The 9,978-nt window shown below is 41.9% G+C and overlaps 2 non-coding genes across 2 annotated transcripts; one reads left to right on the top strand and one right to left on the bottom strand.

Annotated features, from left to right (window-relative positions):
• Positions 1 to 3,767: 3,767 nt before the first annotated feature.
• On the bottom strand, positions 3,768 to 3,839 carry TRNAG-UCC (transfer RNA glycine (anticodon UCC)). The gene has a single exon. It is a non-coding gene; the product is annotated as a tRNA-Gly (tRNA).
• A 225-nt stretch (positions 3,840 to 4,064) lies between these two features.
• On the top strand, positions 4,065 to 4,136 carry TRNAG-UCC (transfer RNA glycine (anticodon UCC)). The gene has a single exon. It is a non-coding gene; the product is annotated as a tRNA-Gly (tRNA).
• Positions 4,137 to 9,978: the final 5,842 nt, after the last annotated feature.

Here is a 9,978-nt window from a genome sequence, read left to right as displayed (position 1 = left end):
TTTTGTGCGCTATTACGCCATGGTCACACTTGTCGAAGGCTTTTGCAAAGTCTGTATATATTACATCTGCATTCTTTTTGTCTTCTAGTGCATTTAGGACCTTGTCGTAGTGATCCAATAGTTGAGACAGACAGGAGCGACCTGTTCTAAACCCATGTTGCCCTGGGTTTTGTAACTGATGGGTTTCTAGATGGGTGGTGATCTTGCTTCTTAGGACCCTTTCAAAGATTTTTATGATATGGGATGTTAGTGCTATTGGTCTGTAGTTCTTTGCTGTTGCTTTACTGCCCCCTTTGTGGAGTGGGGCTATGTCTGTTGTTTTTAGTAACTGAGGGACGACCCCCGTGTCCATGCTCCCTCTCCATAGGATGGAAAAGGCTCGTGATAGGGGCTTCTTGCAGTTCTTGATGAACACAGAGTTCCATGAGTCTGGCCCTGGGGCAGAGTGCATGGGCATGTCATTTATCGCCTGTTCGAAGTCATTTGGCGTCAGGATAACATCGGATAGGCTTGTGTTAATCAAATTTTGTGGCTCTCTCATAAAAAATTCATTTTGATCTTCGACTCTCAGTCTGGTTAGCGGATTGCTAAAAACTGAGTCATATTGGGACTTGAGTAGCTCACTCATTTCCTTGCTGTCATCTGTGTAGGACCCATCTTGTTTAAGTAGGGGCCCAATACTGGACGTTGTTCTCGATTTTGATTTGGCATAGGAGAAGAAATACTTTGGGTTTCTTTCGATTTCATTTATGGCTTTTAGTTCTTTCCGCGATTCCTGACTCTTAAAGGATTCTTTTAGCTTAAGTTCGATGCTTGCTATTTCTCTGACCAGTGTCTCCCTACGCATTTCAGATATATTGACCTCTTTTAGCCGCTCAGTTATTCTTTTCCGTCGCCTGTAAAGGGAGCGCCTGTCTCTTTCTATTTTACATCTACTCCTCCTTTTTCTTAGAGGAATAAGCCTTGTGCATACATCGAGTGCCACCGAGTTAATCTGTTCTAGGCATAAGTTGGGGTCTGTGTTGCTTAGTATATCTTCCCAGCTTATATCGGTTAGGACTTGGTTTACTTGGTCCCACTTTGTTTTTGTTATTGAAGTTGAATTTGGTGAATGCTCCCTCGTGACTAGTCTCATTTTGTCGGTCTGGGGCTCCACGCATACATGTCTGAACCTCAATTATGTTGTGATCTGAGTATATTGTTTTTGACATACTACTGTACAGAAAGCCGCTTGCTATGCTGAAAATTTAGGGCAAATTAGGTCAGTTTTGTCCCAGGATGCGACCCACAGGTACCAGGGAGCACAGGTACCCCTGACTTTTTTTTATGGTGATTTGTGAGCAGGGAATAAACTTACTTACTTACTTACTTACTGTCCCTAAGGTTTTCCAGCCGTACCGGAGGAGATTCGATCTCCGGACTTCAGTGTGTGAGCTGAGTGCGCTAGCGATGGAGATACAAGACAGCGTGATTCCCATGTGTTGCACAAGTGTCTTAATCCTCAACTTGTCGGTTTTCAAACCATTTATCACAACTATATTGTGCAAAAAATTATAATAACTGAGTGTACATGCCATGAGCCCCTTTATATGCTGAGCATTTCGGGCAAACTTAGACAAACTTAGTAAGTAAGTAAGTTTATTCAGGTATACACAAATACAGTTACATAGAATTATCATACATAGCAGCATATGTGTAGAAAACCTGGGATAACCCAAAAAAGTCAGAGTGACTTATTTCCATTGGGGTCCTTTAAGATTAATAAGGCAAGAACAGTGAGGTAATTTTGTACATATGGTCATTAGGTGAGTTACAATGAATACAAGAGAATTGAATATTCTGTTAGTCGATGATATATGGGTTTAATAAGTTTGATAAAGAATAATTACAGTTTTGATTATTAACCTAAAGTGGACATAGTGGAATGATTGCTTGTTGTGAAAATTCTTCCAGACCTTTCATTAATAATGGAGCTTTTTCAATAAATAGGTCAATAACTTCCGAGATATCGAGGTATACGCAGCTGAGTACATTTTTTTTTTTTTTTTTTTTTTTTTTTTTTTTTTTTTTTAGAAAATCGCGCTATTTATGAGTCTTGGCATACAAAAGTAGTGTTCTACAGTTAGCCATCAATAGCCATTTTCTATGATATTAATTGACCAGAGAGAGAGTGTAAAATTATAATGTTAAGGGTACACTACTGTACCGCTCAGCCGCCGACAACTCTCACATTATGTCAGTTTTTATTCATCTAGGAGCTGTATTATGTTTGTATAGCATTTATGGTTTGTCTAGTATAATTTTGGAAGACGTGTAATAGATAAATAACTAAAATGGTCAATAGTAGCCTAAATATACAATATTTCATAGCGCCTTGAGTGACATACTTTATTCTGTTATATGAGAAGAGATAAGATTTTTAACCCTGGAAGGTTAACCACCAAAGATAACCCAAGGAAGTAAATGCGTCATAAAGGACTGTCTTAATTCCCGGGTCCCGTAGCTCGATTGCTAGTGTACTCAGCTCACACACTGAGGTCCGGAGTTCGAATCTCCTCCGGTAAGGCTGGACAACATTACGGACTTGTTTCCATAAGACACCTGCTGTGTTCACCCATCAGTATAAAATGGGTACCTGGGTGTTAATGGACTGGTGTGGGTCGCATCCTGGGACAAAACTGACCTAATTTGCAGGAAATGCTCTGCATTACAAGCGGCTTTCTATACAGCAGTATGTCATTGATGTCAGCTAGGCCTATGTACCTTGTGCTTGTAGAAATAAAAATCATAACCCTTTCTTATCTCACCCAGGTACCTATTTGCTTGCTAGGTGAACGTGACAACAAATGTAAGGAATCACCCAATATTTACACTCTTGCCCAGGATCGAACCATGGACACTCAACGTGTTAAGTGAGAGCTTTGCTTACCAGGCCACAGACCACGGACTACCTGTGATGCCCTCATCGTCACTTCTGGCTTCTCCTGGTGACCTGGTCAGCCATACCTCCATCCACTTTGCAACGATGACAGTGATTTTAATATATTAGTGAAAAAAACACACACACACACACACACACACACACACACACACACACACACACACACACACACACACACACACACACACACACACAAAATCAGAAAAAAAAACTTAAATTCACTAAGTGTGGCGTCATCACAAGAATTGTTGTATTGATTATAATTCATTGTAGAAACATCATACAAAGAGGCCAGAGTTACTCCTATCTTCAATACTCAATGTTATGTCCAAAATTCTAGAGAAAGTGGTGTACTCTCAAGTAGTTAAGTATTTTAATGAAAACATTCTCCATAGTTACCAATCAGGTTTCAGACCTTACTTGACCGACACCTAATTAATCTGGTGGACTGCCTGAGAACTTAAATATAGCTAGGGAATCTCATAGGTATGGTGAATTTAAACTTGCAAAAGGTCTTCGATAGTCAGCCATAATATATTATGTAAGAAACCACAAACTGTAGACATAGGTTCTGTAGACTGATTTAAGTCCTACCTAAGCACAGGAAACAAAATATCAAGATCAACAACACAGAATCAGAACCCCTGCCGATGGCATGTGGGGTTCCCCAAGGTAGTATTTTTGATCCCTTAATTAAGTTTATTGACGTACAGGTACTCATAAATACAATTACATAAATTATTATAGATAGCGGCATACGTGTAGATTACCCAGGATAACCCAAAATAGTGACTTATTTCCTTTGGGGTCCTTGTAAAATTACACTTGCGATGGCCGGGAATCGAACCCGGGTCAACTGCTTGGAAGGCAGCTATGCTCACCACTATACCACCATCGCCCTTCACGGAGTGCAGCCAAAGTGACTCATTTCCGTTGGAGTTCTTGTGATAATTTATTATTTAAACATTAAAAAGGAGATATACATCAAAGAGAGGATAGATAACTACTTATAACTACTTTTAACATAGTTAAAATACTTACTTATTTTTAACTTTTAATATAATTAATACCTATCATTAGGACCCCAATGGAAATAAGTCATTTTGTCCAGCGTGTAAGAAGAGCGATGGTGGTATAGTGGTGAGCATAGCTGCCTTCCAAGCAGTTGACCCGGGTTCGATTCCCGGCCATCGCAAGTTCAATTTTACAAGGACCCCAATGGAATAAGTCACTCTATTTTGGGTTATCCTGCGTAATCTACACATATGCTGCTATGTATGATAATCTATGCAACTGTATTCATGTGTGCCTTTATTTAAATAAAAACTTACTTATTTCAGTAATAGGTACATGTGTTAGCTATACCAGAAATCCTCCTCCTCCCTTTCTGTCTCTACATTCATTAGGTACTTTTTGGCTCTTTTCTTGACCTGGCTCGTGCTATGACAGTTGTTGACATGTGCAGGTAGTCTGTTCCACTCCTTTATTGCTGTACAATAAAATGTGTTTAATGCCTGACCACTGACTGTGGGTACTACATAGTTGTGCTTCCGTTTATGTGACTGACTCCCATCACTGGCAAGTATAAGCCTCTGTTGTATGTAGACGACAGTGCTGTGTTAGTGTTAGGAAGAGACCCGCAAGGTTTTGAGGTGTCCTGTAACTCGATTGCCAGCGCACTCAGTTCACACAGAGGTTCACGGTTCGATCCCCGGTAAGGGTGAAAACATTAGGGCGTGTTTCCTTAAGACACCTGCTGTCCCTGTTCCCCATTCAGTAAAATAGGTACCTGGGTGTTAGTCGACTGGTATAGGTCGCATCCTGAGAGCAAAATTTACCTAATTTGTCCGAAATGCTCTGCATAACAAGTGTTTTTCTATATAGCATGATGTCAGGTCTGTATACGTTGTACTTGTAGAAATAAAGATTATTATTACTATTACTAGAACTAGAGTCCTGCAGTAAATGGTTAGTAGACAACAGATGATTGTTACACCTCGGGAAAACGGAAGCCACACTTTTTGGCACGAAAAATAAACTGAAATGGGTAAATAAGTTTAATATCCAATGTAATGGGGAATCCATAACTTCAGTATCTTCAGTGAAATATCTGGGAATCTCCTTTGATCCAGGAAGTCGGGAGAATTGTTAGAGAACAGTGTAGAAAACGACTGCCAGACTAAAGTTCCTCTACAGACAAGCACAGTGTCTACCTACTGAGGCTCGCAGGACCCTATGTCTAGCTCTCATACAATACCATATAAATTACTCTTTGCTCTTCATGGTTTTCTGCCTTAACAAAAAACTGAAAGATACTCTAAATCGCCCAGAACAAAATGGTGAGATTAGACCTGGACCTGGACCTGGACCTGGACCTGGACCTGGGTCCAAGAGAGCATGTAAGCCAGGACGAATTACAACAACTGGATATGCTGAATGTTGAAGACAGGGTAAAACAATTGAGTTAACTCACGTTTATAAAATTACTCAAGCAGAGTCCAGAATATTTTGCTGCCAAGTTTGTCAGGGCTAGGAACCAAAACAAGTATAGTACTAGGGGAAGCAAAAGGTGGAAATAAGTCACTCTGTCTGACTTTTTTGGGTTATCCTAGATTCTTTACACATATGCTGTTATGTATGATAATCTACGTAACTGTATTGCGTTAACTTGAATAAACTTACTAACTTTGTAGTCGCCACAGTAATTGATGAGGCTTCAAAAACCTTTTATTGTACAGCAATAAAGAAGTGGAACGGACTGCCTGCACATGCTTGTTCATTAATTTCTGCTGGGAAGATTGTCATAACTTGATGCAGCAACCCAAGTACTGGCTAACTCATTCGCCCTATGTAAGGAATGAGGGTACGCGATATGACCAATATTGGTTCCCTTAATTCTATGTCCATCCACGCCCGGCTAAGTGGGGTGTGAGTCTACCTGGAGGGTATTCCGGGGATCAACGCCCCCGCGGCCCAGTCCACGACCAGGCCTCCCTGTGGATCAGGGCCTGATCAACGAGGCTGTTACTGCTGGCCGCACGCAATCCAACGTACAAACCTCAGCCCGGCTGATCCGGCACCGACTTTAGGTATCTGTCCAGCTCCCTCTTGAAGACAACCAGGGGTCTTCCCGTAATGCTCCTTATTGCTGGTGGGAGGCTGTTGAACAGTCTTGGGCCCCGGACACTTATTGCATTTTCTCTTAGTGTACCAGTGACGCCCCTACTTTTCACTGGGGGTATGTTACATCGCCTGCCAAGTCTTTTGTTTTCGTATGGAGTGATTTCTGTGTGCAGGTTAGGGACCAGTCCCTCCAGAATCTTCCAGGTGTAGGTTATGATATATCTGTGTTGTTAGGTAAGACACATATGCAACAGTTAGACAACTTTATTCCGAAACGTTTCGCCTACACAGTAGGCTTCTTCAGTCGAATACAGAAATACTTCCTGTATTCGACTGAAGAAGCCTACTGTGTAGGCGAAACGTTTCGGAATAAAGTTGTCTAACTGTTGCATATGTGTCTTACCTAACAACCTGTCGGTATTGTATACCATTTTGATATGATATATCTCTCTCGCCTGCGCTCCAGTGAGTACAAGTCAAGTGCTTCCAGGGGTTACCAGTAGTTAAGGTGTTTGATGGAACTTAAACGTGCAGTAAAGGTTCTCTGTACATCTTCTAGAACTGCAATTTCACCTGCCTTGAATGGGGATGTTAATGTACAGCAGTTTTCCAGCATAGAGAGAACAAGTGATTTAAAAAGGATCATTGGCTTAGCATCTCTTGTCTTGAATGTTCTCATTATCCATCCTATCAGCTTCCTGGCAGATGTGATAGTGTCATTTTTGTGGTCCTTAAAGATGAGGTCTTCGGACATTACCACATCCAGGTCCTTCACATTATTTTTCCACTCTATTGTGTGATTAGAGTTTGTAGTATATTCAGTCCTAGTTATCATTTCCTCCAGTTTTCCATAACGGAGTAGTTGGAATTTGTCGTCATTAAACATCATATACCTGGAGGTTACCTGGAGGTTATTCCGGGGATCAACGCCCCCGCGGCCCGGTCCATGACCAGGCCTCCCGATGGATCAGGGCCTGATCAACTAGGCTGTTACTGCTGGCCGCACGCAGTCCAACGTACGAGCCACAGCCCGGCTGATCCGGCACTGACTTTAGGTATCTGTCCAGCTCTCTCTTGAAGGCAGCCAGGGGCTTATTGGCAATTCCCCTAATGCTTGATGGGAGGCTGTTGAATAGTTTTGGGCCCCGGACACTTATGGTGTTTTCCCTTAGTGTACCAATGGCGCCCCTACTATTTATTGGGGGCATTTTGCATCGCCTGCCCAGTCTTTTACTTTCGTGGGGAGTGATTTCTGTGTGCAGATTTGGGACCATTCCTTCCAAGGTTTTCCAAGTGTAGATTATGATATATCTCTCCCTCCTGCATTCCAACGAGTACAAGTCAAGTGCTTCCAAGCTTTCCCAGTAGTTAAGGTGCTTGACACAACTTGTACGTGTAGTAAAGGATCTCTGTACACTCTCTAGATCTGCGATTTCACCTGCTTTGAATGGAGATGTTAATGTACAGCAGTATTCCAGCCTAGAGAGAACAAGTGATTTGAAAAGGATCATCATTGGCTTGGCATCTCTCGTTTTGAAAGGTCTCATTATCCATCCTATCATTTTCTTTGCACGTGCGATCGTGGCACTGTTGTGATCCTTGAAAGTGAGATCCTCAGACATTACTACTCCCAGGTCCCTTACATTATTTTTCCGCTCTATTGTATGGCCGGAGTCAGTAGTATACTCTGTTCTAGTTATTATCTCCTCCAGTTTTCCATAACGGAATAATTGGAATTTGTCCTCATTGAACATCATATTGTTTACCGTTGCCCACTGGAAAACTTTGTTTATATCTTCTTGGAGGTTAACCGCGTCCTCAGCAGATGACAGCCTCATGCAGATCCTAGTATCATCCGCAAAGGATGATACGGTGCTGTGGTGTATATCTCTGTCTATGTCTGATATTAGGATAAGGAATAAGATGGGGGCGAGTACTGTGCCTTGTGGAACAGAGCTCTTCACTCTGGCAGCCTCCGATTTAACTCTGTTGACCACTACTCTTTGTGTTCGATTTGTTAGGAAGTTGAAGATCCATCTCCCTACTTTCCCAGTTATTCCTTTAGCACGTATTTTATGGGCTATTACGCCATGATCGCATTTGTCAAATGCTTTTGCGAAGTCTGTGTATATTACATCGGCATTCTGATTTTCTTCCAGTGCATCCAAGGCCATGTCATAGTGATCCAGTAGTTGTGAGAGGCAGGAGCGACCTGCCCTGAACCCATGTTGCCCTGGATTGTGCAGATTTTGGGAATCCAGGTGATTTGCAGTTCTGCTTCTTAGCACTCTTTCAAAGATTTTTATGATGTGGGACGTCAGAGCTATTGGTCTATAGTTCTTAGCTAATGCTTTGCTGCCACCTTTATGGAGTGGTGCTATATCCGTTGTTTTAAGTGACTGTGGAATCTCACCTGTGTTTGTGCTCCTTCTCCATAGCATACTTAGGGCTCATGAGAGTGATTTCTTGTCCAAGCTCCTCCATAGTGTACTTAGGGCACGCGAGAGGGGTTTCTTGCAGTTCTTAATGAAAACAGAGTTCCATGAGTCTGGGCCCGGGGCTGAGTGCATAGGCATGTTGTCAATGGCTTTTTCGAAATCTATCGAAGTTAGGGTAATGTCGGAAATCTGGCATACATTTATGGAGTTTTGAGGCTCATTCATGAAGAAATCATTTGGGTCGTCGATCCTCAGACCGATTAGTGGTTCACTAAACACAGAGTCGTAGTGGGATTTCAATATTTCACTCATTTCCTTGTTGTCATCTGTGTAAGTCCCATCCTGTCTGAGTTAGGGCCCGATGCTAGATGTGGTATTTGCCTTGTTTTTGGCATATGAAAAGAAATATTTAGAATTTCTTTCAATTTCACTAATAGCTTTAAGCTCCTCCTGCCTCTCCTGGTTCCTGTAAGAGTCATTTAACTTAAGTTCGATAGTTTCCACTTCCCTGGTCAGCGCCTCCTTTCGTGTATCAGATATTCTAGCACTCCTGAGGAGCTCAGTGACTCTTCGTGGTCTTCTGTAGAGGGAGCGTCTTTCTCTCTCCAGTTTACTCCTGCTCTTCTTCTTTCTTAGGGGAATATGCCTAGAACATGCTTCGGCTGCCAGGAAGTTGATCCTTTCAAGGCACTGGTTTGGATCCATGCCATTTAAGACATCTTCCCAACATGTTTCGTTTAGGACATGGTTTACCTGGTCCCAGTTGATGTTCTTGTTGTTGAAGTTGTATTTTGTGAAGACACCTTCACAGGTACATGCATTCTGCTGATCAGGACCCCTATGCATGTACGTCTGGACTTCGATTAGGTTGTGATCGGAATTAGTTGTTTTTGATATTCTTATGTCTCTTATCAGGTCCTCATTATTTGTGAAGATAAGGTCAAGTGTGTTTTCTAGTCTTGTTGGCTCCACTATCTGCTGGCTTAAGGTGTGTTTTTCGCAGAGACTTAGTAGCTCATGTGTGTGTGACCTTTCATCTGCGCTACCTCTGGGGGTTGTTTCAGCTATAACATTATTTGCTACATTCTTCCATTTTGTATGCCTTAGGTTGAAATCACCAAGCAGTAAGATGTTTGGGGATGGAGCTGGAAGGTTTTCCAAACAGTAATCAATTTTCAGTAGCTGTTCCTTGAACTGTTGTGAGGTTGCACCTGGTGGCTTGTATACAACCACAATAACTAGGTTTTGGTTCTCTATCTTTATTGATAGAACTTCAACTACCTCATTTGTGGTGTTCAGCAACTCCGTGTAGATAAAGGATTCTTTGACATACATGCCAACCCCCCCTTGTTGCCTGTTTTTTCTGTTGCATCTAAAAAGGTTGTAACCACTTATCCATATTTCACTGTCAAAGTGATCTTTTGTGTGGGTCTCTGTGAAGGCTGCAAACATTGCATTAGATTCCTCTAGAAGTCA

Source organism: Cherax quadricarinatus, chromosome 73 (genome assembly GCF_038502225.1).
Source record: "Cherax quadricarinatus isolate ZL_2023a chromosome 73, ASM3850222v1, whole genome shotgun sequence".
NCBI classification, from domain to species: domain Eukaryota; kingdom Metazoa; phylum Arthropoda; class Malacostraca; order Decapoda; family Parastacidae; genus Cherax; species Cherax quadricarinatus.
Note: the sequence above shows the minus strand (reverse complement) of the source record. Positions and strands in the feature narration are given on the sequence as shown.